We start from the raw sequence: 14,588 nt of genomic DNA, 5'->3' as shown, positions 1-14,588 counted from the left end.
CCCACTTGCCTTCTCCCCCCATCTCCCCTCCTCAGGCTGCATTCCTGCCAACCTGTCCCTCTGGGAGCTGCAGGGGTGAGGACCCCACTGGGTGCAGGAGGCAGCGCATGGCAGGCAGTTGCTGTGCAGCCTGGTGGCCTCTGGGAGCTTCAGGAGGCTGCCTGTCCACAGTGAATCCTCAGCCATGTAGGGTGAATGACCCTCTTTGACATTGGTCCACAGGCCAAAGAAAATGGAGCAGCCTTGGGGCTGGGTTGTGGCTCAGTGGTCGAGTGCTTGCCTAGCATGCATGAGGCCCTGGGTTCGATCCTCAGCACCATATAAAAATAAAAGGTATTGTGTCCACCTACAACTAAAAAAAAAAAAAAACTATATATATATATATATATGTATATATATGCCGAGCTCAGGGGCCTCGGGGCCTCTTTCCTTGTGACCCCCTTCCCTCCCTGCAGAAGGAGCAGCAATACACCCTGGTTTCCCTAACCAGCCTCCCCAGGAGGCAGACTGGGGCTCCCTTTGCAGGGCAGAGTCTGCCTGGGAGAGGGGCTGGGGGTAGAGAGATGGGGATGGAGACCCGAGGACCTGGGTTCTTTAAGGGAGGCATTGCAGGGCCCTCTCCACCAGAGCTTGGCCTCAGAAGCTCCTGACTCAGGTTTCTGAGGTCACGTCTACAGCCATCACAAAGTTCCTGCTACCCCATTGGTGCTGGTCAGGCTCTGGTGGCCCCATCCGGCCACCATGCCTTGCCTGCCTATTCTGACCTGGGGTCAGGCCACTGTCCCTGTCCACCTTATAAGGTCTGCTTTCAGTGCTAATGGACTGGACTGCCTCATGGAGGCAGCCTCGGCCTAGCAGACTGGTGAGAAGTCCCCACTGGCTGTCTCTCTTCCTGCACCCTGGAACACAAAAGGCTGACTGCTTCCCTCCTCAGATGACAGCGTGGTGGCTTCTAACCCAGCCCTGGTTCTGAAATCACAGTCTAGCACAGTCTGCAGAGAACGGCCCCTTTCTGTTCCCATCTCACCAGAGCTAGTGGAAAGGACCAGGTGGTATGTTCATAGGTCCCTAGCCGCTCTGCAGCCCCTGCCCCTGATGCTCTGCTTTCTGCCCCTCAGGGAGCGGGTTTCGAGACCAGATGTGAGATGTTGACCACAGTGATTTTGCTCTGAAAACCTCAACCCTGTGCTCTTACTGCCAGGAAAATTTGGACACAAGTCCAAAGAGTCAGGGAAACCCATCTTTGCCCGGCCCAGGTGGGTCAGCAAGATCCCCAGCCCTCCCCCAGCACACCTCCACCCGCTCCCACAAACACTGGGTCTGAAGGCATTTCCCAGGCCAGAGTCCGCCCCCTCAGGCAGGTTCAGTTCTGAGCTCCTCAGGGTGACCTTGGTTTGCCACTGAGGTGGGTGAGGGTGACCGTCTATTCTGGTTGGTCCAGGACTGAGGGCCCTCCTGGTGGAGGGACGGCGCCGGGCTCTCAGTGTTAGACCAGGACAGGTCTGACAATCCACAGGACAGTCAGGGGTACTGGTCTGTCCCTCCAGTCTGAGGCTGTCTCACCCAGATTAGGAGTGTCCTATTGGGTTCTCGGCCCCCTGCTCAGGATCCCAGCTCCCAGCTGACAGTGCTGGGATCCTTGTCTCCCAGGGCCACCCACCTGGACAGAAGGGCACCCCTTTGTACCAGAGACACGTGGGTCTCTGGCACCTGAGGCAGGGGGTACTTTTCCTCTATCCCTCAGAGATGGCTGACTGGAACCCCTCTTTCATCACCACTAAGACCGTATATCTAAGAAAAGGCTCCTGGTTCCACTGTTGGAACAAAGGGGCTATGTGTGACTTCAGGCTGGCTTGTTGCCATGCACAGAAATGTCTGGAACCCGTAAGAGAAGGGCCTCGAGGTACACGGAGGCAGGCCTGTCTCAGGAAACTCGAGTGTGGTCCAGAGCCCAGCCCTGTCTGATGAGGGGCCCAGGGAGAGCCCGGACACTTGCTCATGATCTTCTCCATTGGCAAGTGTCTCCTTAGGCAAGTAACTCCAGGGGTCTCCAGCGTGACCTGCTCTGGCTGCAAAGGGGTTTTTCCCAGTCAATTCAGTCCCAGTTGTGTTGTGCATTGTGGTCTTCCCTTACAGCTCCCCAGGCTCACAGCAAGAATTGTGCACACCCACTTGGATGTCAGCATGCGCACACCCAGAGACACACCTATGCACACAGCTACCCACATATGTGTACATACCCAGAGACACACCTCACTCAGGACGAGAGATTCAGTCACATACACATCACCCCAAAACACAGCACGCATGCATCTAAAGACAAGATCACACACACACACACACACACACACACACACGGCCCACAGGTACACACCTGGAGATGTACTTTAACTTGAAACACACATTCAGAGACATGCACGTGAATGCATACTCATGCTCATGCACACGTGCACAAATTCCTCCAAAGACACCAGCACGCTCACACTGCAACCCGATGATACAGGCCTGTATGACAGATCACACCAAAGGGCAAGGAGATGGCAAGGAAATGGCCAGCTGGAAGGCTACATACTCATGAGCACACACCCCGAAACATACCCAGCTGCATACTCCAAGACAGGTGCACCCCAGAACCCACCAGGAGAGTCCACACGGCTCATCACCTCAGTTCTGGTTCATGATCTCCTCATTCCTCTCTGCGGTCCCAGTTCTGGTCTCCCGAGCCTTCCTCACCAAGAGGACTCCACAGGATGGCCGGGGGTGGGGGACAAGTTCAAGAAAGACACCCAGGGGACATGAAGCCAGGGTGCTGGCAAAAGTGATCTGAGCCAGTGACAAGAACCAGTGATGGTCTTACTACCATGTGGCACGGTCATACTGCTGGCAACCAGGGGCCAGGGTGAAATCCCCAGACCTGTTGGCTACTTCAGAACGCAGTGGGAGAAGAATTTGAAAATATTCCTGCAGATGACATTTGGGGTGCATTAACGTAAAAGGTTTTCAAGGAACACCAGACCTGATAAAAATAACTAAGAAGTGAATCTTGAGGAAGGAAAAACATAACACTTACAAAAGTAAAACATCTGGTTAACTATGGTGCATCCTATATGCAAGAACTTTACTAGATTTTTAGCCATGTAGAACAATGCATAATTAATGTGATTTTGAGAAAATAAACTTGGGTAGAAATTTTTGCTATGTTATAACTATGCAAATAAATAAACTTTGGATTAATGAGAAAACACAGGAAAGAAAAAGAATAGGAGAGGAAGATAAAAATCATGAGAATATTAGACATTTTTCTTTTCCAATATTTTTGTAAAATTGGCAGATAAATATTAAAAGTAATAAGCATGTAAGTATATTGTAAGAGAGACCAACCTAGCCACAGAGGACAAAGTTATCACCTCAAATGGTTGATGTCTTCTTCCTAGGAGTAGAGTGGGACTTTATGAAAGCAGAATAAGTCAGAATCTGACACTGAAAACCTGCTCTTACTGATTTGCCATTTTAGAAAAGTCAACGTCAAGTATTAGATTCCATTCTGATAAAAACTAGTAAAGGGGCTGGGGTGTAGCTGGGTGGTATGACACATGCTCACACCCTTGACATTCACAAGGCCCTGGATTGAATCTGCAGCACCAGAGCAAAACTAAATAAGTAATAAAAGAAGTCTACAGAGGTCCTACTACTGAGGACACAAAGATGAATAAAACATTCTCCATAGTCTAAGGCTTCTTGGAGGAGATGCTGCCTGATCCGGGAGTAGAAAAGGAAAGGGGGAAAGATGGATTCCAGGAGTGATTCAGGGAGAGTCGAGGGGAAACTAATTTAAATAGAGAAGGATACTGTGGAGTCAGCAGCTCAGTAGCCACTCCTGGGTTCCTGGCCCTGGGACTCCATGCAGACTGAGCTGGGAGGGCAGTGATTGCATTGTGGACCTGAGGATGTGCAGTCCCTGGAGAAGATGCCCCACCCACACGGTGGGATGCAGAGGGCGACTGGAAAGCCACCCGTAAAGGAGAAAGCTTGCAAGTTTGTAGGAAACGTGAACTGTGGGACACGATCAAGCTGTGACCTCTGGGAAAGAGCCATAGTAGAGAGGTTGGCAGAGAGATTGGAACCCACGAAGACGGAAAGGGTTGCTCAGAGGTGGGAGAACTGCAAGTCACAAGAGCTCTTTCATAAAATCCCACTCTTGCCCTCAGAACCACCAAATAGAATAGAAAAATTTTACTCAATAGAATAATAAATTTTGGTTCGACTCACTCTTACGCTAATAATTAAGTGTCATGCAGAACGTCACATGAGAAGAAGCTGGCTGGGCAAGGACCTCTTTTAACTGCCACTTGAGGAAGTAAAACCATCAGGGTGGGCTTCGTAGGGAACCAATTTTCTTTAAAAGACCATGTAATGCCTTTTACTCGTTCTAAAATATGCAAAAAGTACAAAGTTCTCTTTCTGTCACTAGATGATCAAAAAGAAAAAAAAATTGTGGGACCAGCCATGCATAACTTGGTTTTTTTCTCCATTTTCCTGTGAAACAGTCTAACAAATTTTATATTGCTTTGAGAAATTCTGCTATTCCGGATGGCTTTTCACTTGAAGAGGACCCAAGTGCTGCTTGACTGGCACTCAGGAGGCTGGACTCTGACAGTAAAGGCAGATTCCAGGTGGCCGTTTGAAAAGCTCTGGAAAATACAAGACTCTCTTGGGAATCCCAAGGAGGTTCCTGGAGCCCAGAGCCTTCTGTCCACCAGCTGTGCCCTGGGGCAGCTGGGATTTCTCCTGGGCCCTTGTGACCTTGCCTGGTGCTCCTTTTCCATCCCCTTATCCCTTGAAGGATGTCATTTTGGATAAGAGGAAAGAAAACTCTCAGTCCAATCATTTGTTCTCAAGAGCTTTGATTCCTACTGGATCTCTTCCGGGTCTTAGTAAACAATCCCAGGAGGGTCAGGACTTTAACAGAACTCTTGAAACACTGCCCCAAGCAGTGCTTTGAGAAGATAGTTTACTATCCTTCTGGCAACTCACCCTCCCACTAAAATTCAGAGCTCAAGGTTGGGGTCTCCTGACTGACCACATTCACTTCAGAACCATCAGCAAACTTGAAGCCATCAGTGGGATGGGACCTGGGCTTCCCCGGCCGCAACACTGTGAATTCTGAGGAAGAACCAGAGGACTTTGGCTCCAGAGCAGGCGCTTACCAAGACTGAGAGGGCGACAGGGGCCAACAGTTCTGGACCCCGATACACTGCAGGCTGGGGTCAGGGTGGGCCTGTCCAAGTGACCTCTAGGAGACAGTGCCCAGTGCCTGTTGGTGAGTTCTGAGGGGTGAGCCAGGAATTCTGAGACACCTTCCTAGGAGGACAAGCTGCTGCCTGGTGCCACCCCAGCTCCCATCTGGCCCTGCTGGGTAGCTGGAAGTCTCTGAGGAAGCCTCCATTTCCGGCCAGTCTAGCTTCCCTTGCCTCAGGTGCAGGGAGCTCTGGGGCTGCAGGCTCTGGTTGTGTGTGGACTGCAGAGGAGGAAGGAAGGAGAGGGTGGAGGAAGCAGGCCCGGGAGTCCCACCAGTCAGTCCTCGCTCCCCTCAGGAGCCTGCAGCCACCCCCAGGAAGACTGCACAAGTCCCATCCTGACGTAGCTGAACACTGGCCAAACACAGCCGCCCAGGAGCCACATGAGCCGGGACCTTTGGGCCAGGAGGCCCCCAGCCTGAGCACAGCATCTGACGCCTGAACCAGAGCTGGCATCATGGTGGTCCCGCCCACTCTCCCAGGCCCAGGGGTGCTCAGCTGGGGCTCTTCCCCAGTGTCCACCGCTTCCCGCACAGTTTCTCAGCCTTCTCTCACTGGGACCCCTGGGCCCACTGGGACCCTCAGGCCTTGTGAGTTTCCCCTGTGTGAAGGTCTCACTGAGCAGAACCAGACCTTGACTGAGAGAAGCTCAGTCTTCTCTGGCTCTGAGTCACTTGCAGCCACCCATCTGTCCTTCAGGTCTCAGGTTGAATATCATCCCTGGAGAGGCCTCCCCGAACCCCAACTTCAGTCAGGGTGGCCCTGTTATCAGTCATGTCAAGCCTCCATCTTCCTAAAAAGTTGTGATCTTTAAATATTTTAAACATTTTGAGTATTCTGTTTGATGTCTATTCTCAGCTCTGTACTCTAAGCCCTAAGGGATCAATATCTTCTCTGATTAACAAATATTTGCATAAGTTATTGAGTGATCAGTCAGAGCTGGCCTGACTGATCCCAGCCTGAGATTTCCAAGGTATTCTGGGATCCAGACAACAGGGAACCAAAGGCCACTGTGGTCTCTCTGAGCTACCCTTCCCTGCATGGGGCCGTTCTGGGTTTTTCCTTTCCTGAGCAAGGTCAGGAAAGCCCTGGAGATTGAAGTGAAAGATGGGCCACCAACAAGATGGGGCAGGAAGGACTGTCAGGGGGCAGGGCAGGGCTCTATTTAGAGGGGTCACCCCACCAGCCCACACTCCGGCCAGCAGACCCCCAAGAGTGCCACAAGATCAGAGAAAGGAGTCAGGACAGAGGGTGAGGCCCTTGCTCTGCTGCCTCAGCCTGACCTCCTGGCCCTGCCCCCAGGATTGCCCCAAGCCAGATGAGCCCAAAGGAGAGTCAGAGAGTGGGTGAAATCCAGGCCTCCCTCTGAGCCCTGAAAACTGCTTCTGAGAGAGGGAATTCCTGTCTTCTCAGAAGTAGGGAGAATCCTCAGACTGCCTCTGAGAGGACCCAGTCCCTCAGCCTCTACCCCAATCACCTGTGGCAGGGCTTTACCCAGGCAGCCTTTGCCCTGCAAAGGGAGCCCCAGTCTGCCTCTTGGAGAGGCTGGTTAGGGAGACCAGCATGTGCTGCTGCTCCTTCTGCATGGAGGGAAGGAGGTCACAAGCAAAGAGGCCCTAAGGCCCCTGAGCTCGGCTCCCCGCCCCCTCCATGGTGGCCTTGGGAGCCCCATAGGGGCAGAGAATGGACCAAAAAGGAGGTTGCTCCATTTTCTTTGGCCTGTGGACCAATGTCAAAGAGGGTCATTCACCCTGCGTGGCTGAGGATTCACTGTGGACAGGCAGCCTCCTGAAGCTCCCAGAGGCCACCAGGCTGCACAGCAACTGCCTGCCATGCGCTGCCTCCTGCACCCAGTGGGGTCCTCACCCCTGCAGCTCCCAGAGGGACAGGTTGGCAGGAATGCAGCCTGGGGAGGGGAGATGGGGGGAGAAGGCAAGTGGGCCAGAGGGGAGTGAGGGCAGCTGAGGAGCTTGCCCAGGGGGCTGAAGGCCAGAGAAGGACCAGAGGGAGGTCAAGGGCAGAGGGAGGAGTGAAGACTAAGAGAAGGGGGCAGGGGGCAGTCAAGGTCTGGGAGGGGGTGGCTGTGGGGCAGTAGGCCCTGCGGGCTCCCAGGTGGGAGGGGCCAACTGGTGGGAGTGGGGAGCCTGGCTGGGGGAGGTGGGCAAGTGGGAAGAGGCCAGGCCAGAGGCCCTGGAGGGGAGGGAAGGCAGAGGAGCGGGGAGCGGGGCTGCGGGAGGGGCAGGGACACTGGGCAGCTGGATGAAAGCAGATCCATGACTGCTTCTTTGGTTCCCACGGCCAGAGTGGGACCCTGTGATTCAACATCCGGCCCATCCTGCTTCTGTTCCCTTAGGAATTTTCCTCGTAACCAAGTAGAGAATGAGATGGAGACACAGGCAGACGGACAGACAGACAGGGAGACGAGGAGAAGTCTGGTGGATAGCGCAGCTGTGCCCGGTGTGCAGATGGAAACTGGAGGCGCTGGCGGAGGCTGCGCTGGGGCCAGATCTGGCCGTCCTTGGAGGAGGAGACCCAGTGCTGAGCCCCTGGAGATGGGGGGAGGTCTGAATCAGGACAAGGGCCAGAACTAAGTGCGGCTCAGGCCTCCTGCAGAGCAGTGGGGCAGCTGGCCAGCAGGACCCTCCAGACACGTGGGGGCCGCAGCGGAGACGGTCCTCGAGTTCACACCCCCTTGGGCTCAGAGCTCTGGGGGCGTTTCATCAAGAGGCCTCCGCGCGCCTGTTCATCTTATAAATATTCATACCCACGTTCTCCTCATTTGGAAGTGTAGATCCAATTATTTTAATGAACACTGAACACTTTCCCTTCCATAATAGCTTTCCCTTCATATCACATTATGAGCATTATGTAACGGAATTTAATGTACCTTCTCTGTAATTTTAAAATTATATAATACATAAATCAAGACTTCTGGTCACCTTAGAACAATATCCATCTAATTTGGGAGTGGTTCTCTACCTCCAAGTGAAACCATTTTTATTCTTGTGACATCCTTTAACATTTTCTCTGACCTTGGGACACCCCGTGAATGGCAGTGATGACCTGATGGAGCAGTGGCCCTGGACATGGGTGGTCAGGCTGCAGAGGAAGAGGGCTTTTCTACATAGCAGGGGCCCCTTCCAGGTCCTGGTTGGATTCAGACAGTGCCTGGGCTTCGGAACAGAGACAGGGCCTGACACCGGGAATCCAGGTCCTCTGTGAGGCGGGAGGTGAAGGTATCCGTGGATTGTGGGGCCTGGAGCAGAGTCCTTGAGACGGGGAGTCACCTGGGATGGGATCGAGCTGGGGTGGGGCTTGTCTGTCACCAGGGAAAGGATACTGATGCCTTTGCTCCGGAGCACTTTCCATGGGCTCAGGGGCCTGAGGTTGCACAGGAGGAGGGGTGGGGGACTGGAGGGGCTGGGGGGACCTTCGCTGTGGAGGACAGGCACCTCATTCACAGTTGCGGAGGGAGAACTAGAAGAGAGGGGACCCTGGGGACAGAGGGACTCCACTGTGTCTGCTGAGGCTGGGGGAGAAGGGGGCACTGTGAGGTCGGGAGGTGGAGGGCGGGTCTTTGCGGGCACAGCAGGGTGCGTCAGCGCGGGAGCCTCTGGCATCAGGCAGGCGTGGTTTGGGTTGCTGCTCAGATTTTTCTTTGATTAAAAAAATGGCGCCTAATAATTGTGCAAGTTTGTGGGGTACAATGTGAAGTTTAGATACATGCATACCTTGTGTAATGGTCAAATCAGGAGAATTACCACATCCATCACCTCAAATGGTTATTGATTCTTTGTGGTGAAACATTTATCAAGCCTCTCTTCTGGCTATTTTGAAGTATCCAGTGGGCCTGGGCTGTGGCTCAGTGGTGGAGCTTTGCATCCTGGAATTCAAAGCCCTGGATTCAACCCCCAGCATTAAAGAAGTAAAAAATAAACTCTATGCACACATACTGACCCTAGTCACCCCAGCGTGCCCTAGACACCAGAACTCATTTCTCCTGTCCAGCTGTCACTTGACTTGTTGACCGTCCCCTCCTGCTTTCCTCCTCCTGGTCCTCCCTATCCCCACTCACCACCTTCTACTCTCTGCTTCTGTGGATTTGTTTAGGTCCACGGGAGTGAGACCGTGTGATGTTTGTCTTTTTGTGCCTGCTGTTTGCACTTAACAGGATATCTTCTCATTCCATCCAGCTGTTGTGGACGGCGGGATTTCATTCTCAAGCCTGAACGGTATTGCGCTGTGTAAAAGCATCGCATTTTCCAGTCCTCTGTTGCTGGACGCTTAGGTGGAGTCTGTGTCCTGAGTACTGTGAACAGTGCTGTCATGGACATGGGAGTGCGGGTGTCCCTGTGCCACTCAGCTCATTCACCGGGGTACATACCCAGCAGCGTCTCAGCTGCTGCTTCTCTCTGTAAATGAGGCTGTTAGAGTGTACACCTCTGCCGAGCTGTGGAGAACAAATTGATTTTATTTGTGATGTTGGAGCCCACAGACTAACCCTGAGGACAAGCAGCGTAACAGGTGGAGGGTGCTGTCACCCTCATTAATGACATTTCCTTGAACAGCTGGGGTGACTGGGGGTGGAGACCAAGACTAAGCCACGTGTGGGGCAGATATTTGATGACATTAAGGGGCAGAGTTGGGGGGCCCTATATCTGGGATAGGGAGTGGGTGCTGACAAGTGTTCCTGGGGCATTGGCAGCGCCTCCCCTGTAGCCCTGACCTGTCAGGTTCTTGTACTGAAGAAGAATTTTTATCACCTACCTCATGATTTTTAAAAAAGTCATCCATGTGCACATCTGTAACCCAGTGACTTGGGAGGCTGAGATGACAGAATGACAAGTTTGAGGTCAGCCTCAGCAACTTAGGGAAGCCCTCAGCAACAAAAGGCTGGGAATATAACTTAGTGGTAAAGCGTCCCTGGGTTAAATCCTCAATGCAAAAAAAAAAAAAAGTCAAAATTAAATAAAAGATTTTCAGGAGGGAAGTGAATACCATAATTATTCTAACTGTGGAGGGTTGACAATATTCTCATTATTAAAGAGCTACAAGATAATTCATGGGAACAAAAGGACAGGACTTTGACCAGAATTAACTGTTTCCACAGTTAAACAAAGATGCAAAGGATAAACGTAGGGGAAGGGCCGGTAGGGATGAGAGGGAGAAAATGCTCACAATAAATAAGAACAGAAATTTCACAGCTAAAGCCCAAAAGAACACGAAGCCCCTGGCAGTGTGTGGGCAAAGGAAATAGTACACTTTTAGGCAACAGGAAATGTGAAGAGAAAAGACATATTTCAGAAGGGTCCACCACCTGCTCACTCCATCCCCACGTGGCCCCAAGAAATAAACAAGAGTAACTCTGTAGCTGTGACCTCACCTGGTGTCAAGGAGAAGGCAGAGGTGGCACTGAGATGAGAAACCCTTGTCCTCGACCCCTGGCTGAGGAGACTCAAGGGCTCTGGTTGGCAGGTGGGAGTGGAGGAAAGACCAGGAAGCCCCAGGACGGTTCAGCTCAGGACCCTGCCCCGCTGAGAGCCAGACCTCAAAAGGGCCCCAGGGGAAGCCGGGCACCAGGAAGCCAGTGGTGTTAATGTGGGAGCATTTTTTTAGAGTTCATAAGATGCTCAGAGGCTCCACGCATGGGGTGTGGTGGGGGAAGTCAAGGAAAATGGCGGGCTTCCCTCCGAGCAGCAGTCCTGTTCACATAAAACAGGATTCTTTCCTTCCCCGAGTTCAGCAGTGTCCATTTTTTTGGATATCCATTTTTTTCCAGAACATTCCTGGTGAAGGGCTCTCTGGATGCTGTGGATTTCAGTGTCAAGATAATCACTGGCTGGAGGAGCACATTGGTTAGACTTCTTCATGTTCAGGGGGCTCCAGGCGCCATCAGGAACCTGAACCCCACAGCAGGATGGCTGCAGGGAGGAACCGGGAGGCTCCAGGGTTGGCCAGAGTCCTGACAAGGGCAGGAGGAGGAGGCAAGCCTGCACACAGAGGCTGAGCACCTCCAACTCCTCCTTTGACCTCGGCGTTACAGTTCCAGGGAAACCTGGGGAGGAGGGACACATGCTAAATGGCTGCTGGCCCCTGCCTGGACGAAGCATCTGGGACCTTGATGCAGGTCAGCTGCCGGTGTGTCCACTTTCAGGAAGGCCAGATGCCTTCAGTGCTGCCAGTGACTCTTAGGATCCAGCTGTCTTTGTGGGCAACCAGGCTCTAGGAACAGGACTTGCTTGTGTTTCTGGATGATTGACTGCCTGTGGGAGTCATCCAGCCTTAGGTGGAGCTTGGGGACGGAAGTGTGGCAGAGCCGTGGGGACAGAGGCTGAGATGAGCAGCTGCTATGGAGCATCAAAGTTGCTCAACCCACCTTCTTCTCCTTTCCTCCCCTTCCTCAGTTTCCCTTGCCCTCCCCTCTCTCTTGAGGTCTCCTCTTCTGGTTGGGACCCTGCCATCTTCATTCAAGAAGGTTCCATTATCAACGTTACTCCTTTTCCTTCGTTCAGATAGACCTTCAGGGAAGACAATGGCAGATGCGTCAATGAGGACGAGGGGTCTGACCCTCCTGCTGTGCACCAGGCAATGCTGGGTGCTCTGACCTTGTCACCCTGGCGACTCCTCAGTGCTTCTGAGAGATACACTGCTGGTCTGTCTTGACCACTGCCGGCTACTTAGTAGATAACCAACCAATGCTTGAATCCATGACCCCAATTTGCAAATGAGGAAGTGGTCTCAGAGAAGTGAGGCAACCAGCCCCAGTCTACAGAGGGGGAGTGGCCACTCCGGGCCTGCTGGGCTGTCTTTGGAGTCAGGCTGCTTCAGATGACCTGGAGGCCCTTCTCTCAAGACAGTCTGACACCCCTCCATCCTGGTTCCTTCTTGCTATGACTGTTGCCTCACTCCACCCTGCCACCTCCCGCCCCCGTCCAGTTCCTGAGCTTCCCCCATGTGCAGTAGCTGATCCTGATTTGGATGAGAGAAGAATGTCCGGGTCTCCTTCATGGGATGCCTTCCCACGCAATGTTCCTGTCCAGTGCATGTGTTTCTGGGGACCCTGAGCATCCCCTGCCCCTGTTCCTGTTTGGCTGGCCTCCAAGCCACCACTCTTGCCATTCCTTATGCACCCTGGCCTTGGGCTGCGCAGAGAGACCTTGGGCCCCCAGGATGCCAAATGCCTCCTGCTGTGTTAGTTCCTGTTCGCTGGCCTCAGCTCCCCTACCCCCCTGCCTGGCAGTGGGGGCCCTGGCCCAGCTTCTCTCCTCTGAGTGGGGTGTTCCAGGAGGCCAGGGCCAGCCCTTTGATGCTGAATGGAACCAGCGTCAGGAGAGGATGTGGCGAGCCCCAGGTATGGAGGAGCTGCTCTTTGACAAGCACGGTCAGAAGGGCTTGTTTCCTGCCCTAGGAGGAGCCGGAACCTGGAGCTGTCTCGCTGCCCGGCTTGGTGAAGTTGGAGGTATGTACTCAATGTCACCCCTCTAGGGTCCCCATCTGGAAGGTGGCAGGAAGCACACCAGGCTCCTAAAGCCTCTAGTTTGTTCTCTGTGGCGATGGGGTGGGCAGAACAAGGGTGTGTCAGTTCCAGGAGGCTCAGGGAGACCTTCTGAGAAGTTCTTACTTCTCCCCGGGCTGTGGTGGTGGCGGAGGACCGTGTGGGACTTCGGGAAGCTGCCTGGCTCTCCAGAGCTCAAGCTCCCCTTGTTCGGTGAAGAGCCTGGCTACCCCCAAGTAGTGCAACCCTCTGGGTGTCTCTGGAGTACACAGGGAGCTGGACTTAGGGGAGAGGGGCAGAGATCTTTTACCAAACTTTACATATGTATTTGAATCATCACATGTGTTCAAACATTTAAATCAAAGCAAGGTCAGTAAGACAGAGAAATATGCGTTCTAAAAAAGAAGGTACCTGGGCATGGTGGAACATGCCTGTCAACCCAGTGACCTGGAGGCCGAGGCTGGAAGATCACAAATTCAAGGCCAGCTGGGGCACTTAGCAAGATAAAATAAAAAATAAAAAGGGCTCAGGGTGTGGCTCAGGGGTTAAGTGCCCTTGAGGTCCAACCCCAGGACCAAACAGAAGGAAGGTGGCCAGAGCCGGAGGTCAGCAAGGCCCCCTTTGAAGGGGCTGAGCGAGGACATGCCTTTCAGGGTGGACCTCCCACACCACAGGCTGTGGGCATCAAGGTGGCACCTGACGCCTGTGTGTCATCTCCCTGCTGCCGTCCTGGTCTCCTGGACCCAGGGTGCTCTGCCCTGTAGGCGCTACCTTGCCTGGTATCCAGCTCTGGCTGGGGACACTGCAGGAGCCTACGTGGCACTCCAGGTCCTGTGCAGGGAGTGGCCTGGCGTTACCCATCACACCAGCATGGTGTGATAAGGACTGGTGACCGGGAGAGCCAGAAGGGCTGCCACAGTTCTGCCAACCTCTTCACCGAGCAAGGGGACTCCAAGCTTTGGAGGGTCAGCCAGCTTCCCAAAGTTACACACGAGTGGCTGTTTCTACAGGGAGGACCCGCGTGCTGGGATGAATCTCCCAGACCCGCCTCGCGTGCTGGGATGAATCTCCCAGACCCGCCTCGGGTCATGTCCCTTCCTGCAGACACCTGAGAGTCACAGCATGCGAGACTTGTGAAACATCCTGTGCCTCAGAACTCTGAGGTGGACTCGGGCACTTCCTGGACACGCGAGCTTTATCTGCCGGACTGCGTTTCAGCCCAGACCTTCCTGATGGCCTGGGATCTTTGAGGGGTCCTGGTTGAGAGCCACCCACTGCTCAGGCCAGTCTCGGTTTTCTCAACCCTGGAGATCAGAGGCACCGGGGAAATCTCTGCTGACTGTGCGTGTAGTCAGGCCTGTGGGGGACCAGGCGTCCCTGGGCTGGGCCACCTGGACTTTCCAGCACAAACGTGGTAGACACCACTCTCCTTTCTGTGGGCAGCAGGTTCTCATCCTAAACCCAGAAGTGCTGCGTATCCTGGCAACCTTCCCCCGCCTCCTGCTGCTCCTTGTCCCTGCCTGACCCCGTCTTGGAACGTCAGGTATATGAGAGGCTGCCTTCTCTTTCAAAGACTTCCAGGTCTTCACACACGCACGCGCACCCACACCCACACACACACACACACACACACACACACACACACACCCTCCTTCTTGGCTTCTATTTTTTGGAAGCTGGGTGGGTGTGCAGACCCTCCATGAGAACACAAGAGTGTCGATGCTCTTCCCGAAAGCACGCTTCCTGTGAGTGACAGTCTTGATCTACTCAGAGGCCAGGGACCCCCACCCAGTCCC

The sequence above is a fragment of the Sciurus carolinensis genome, chromosome 3, assembly GCF_902686445.1.
Source record: "Sciurus carolinensis chromosome 3, mSciCar1.2, whole genome shotgun sequence".
In the NCBI taxonomy this organism is placed as follows: Eukaryota; Metazoa; Chordata; class Mammalia; order Rodentia; family Sciuridae; genus Sciurus; species Sciurus carolinensis.
This window is presented reverse-complemented; position numbering follows the sequence as displayed.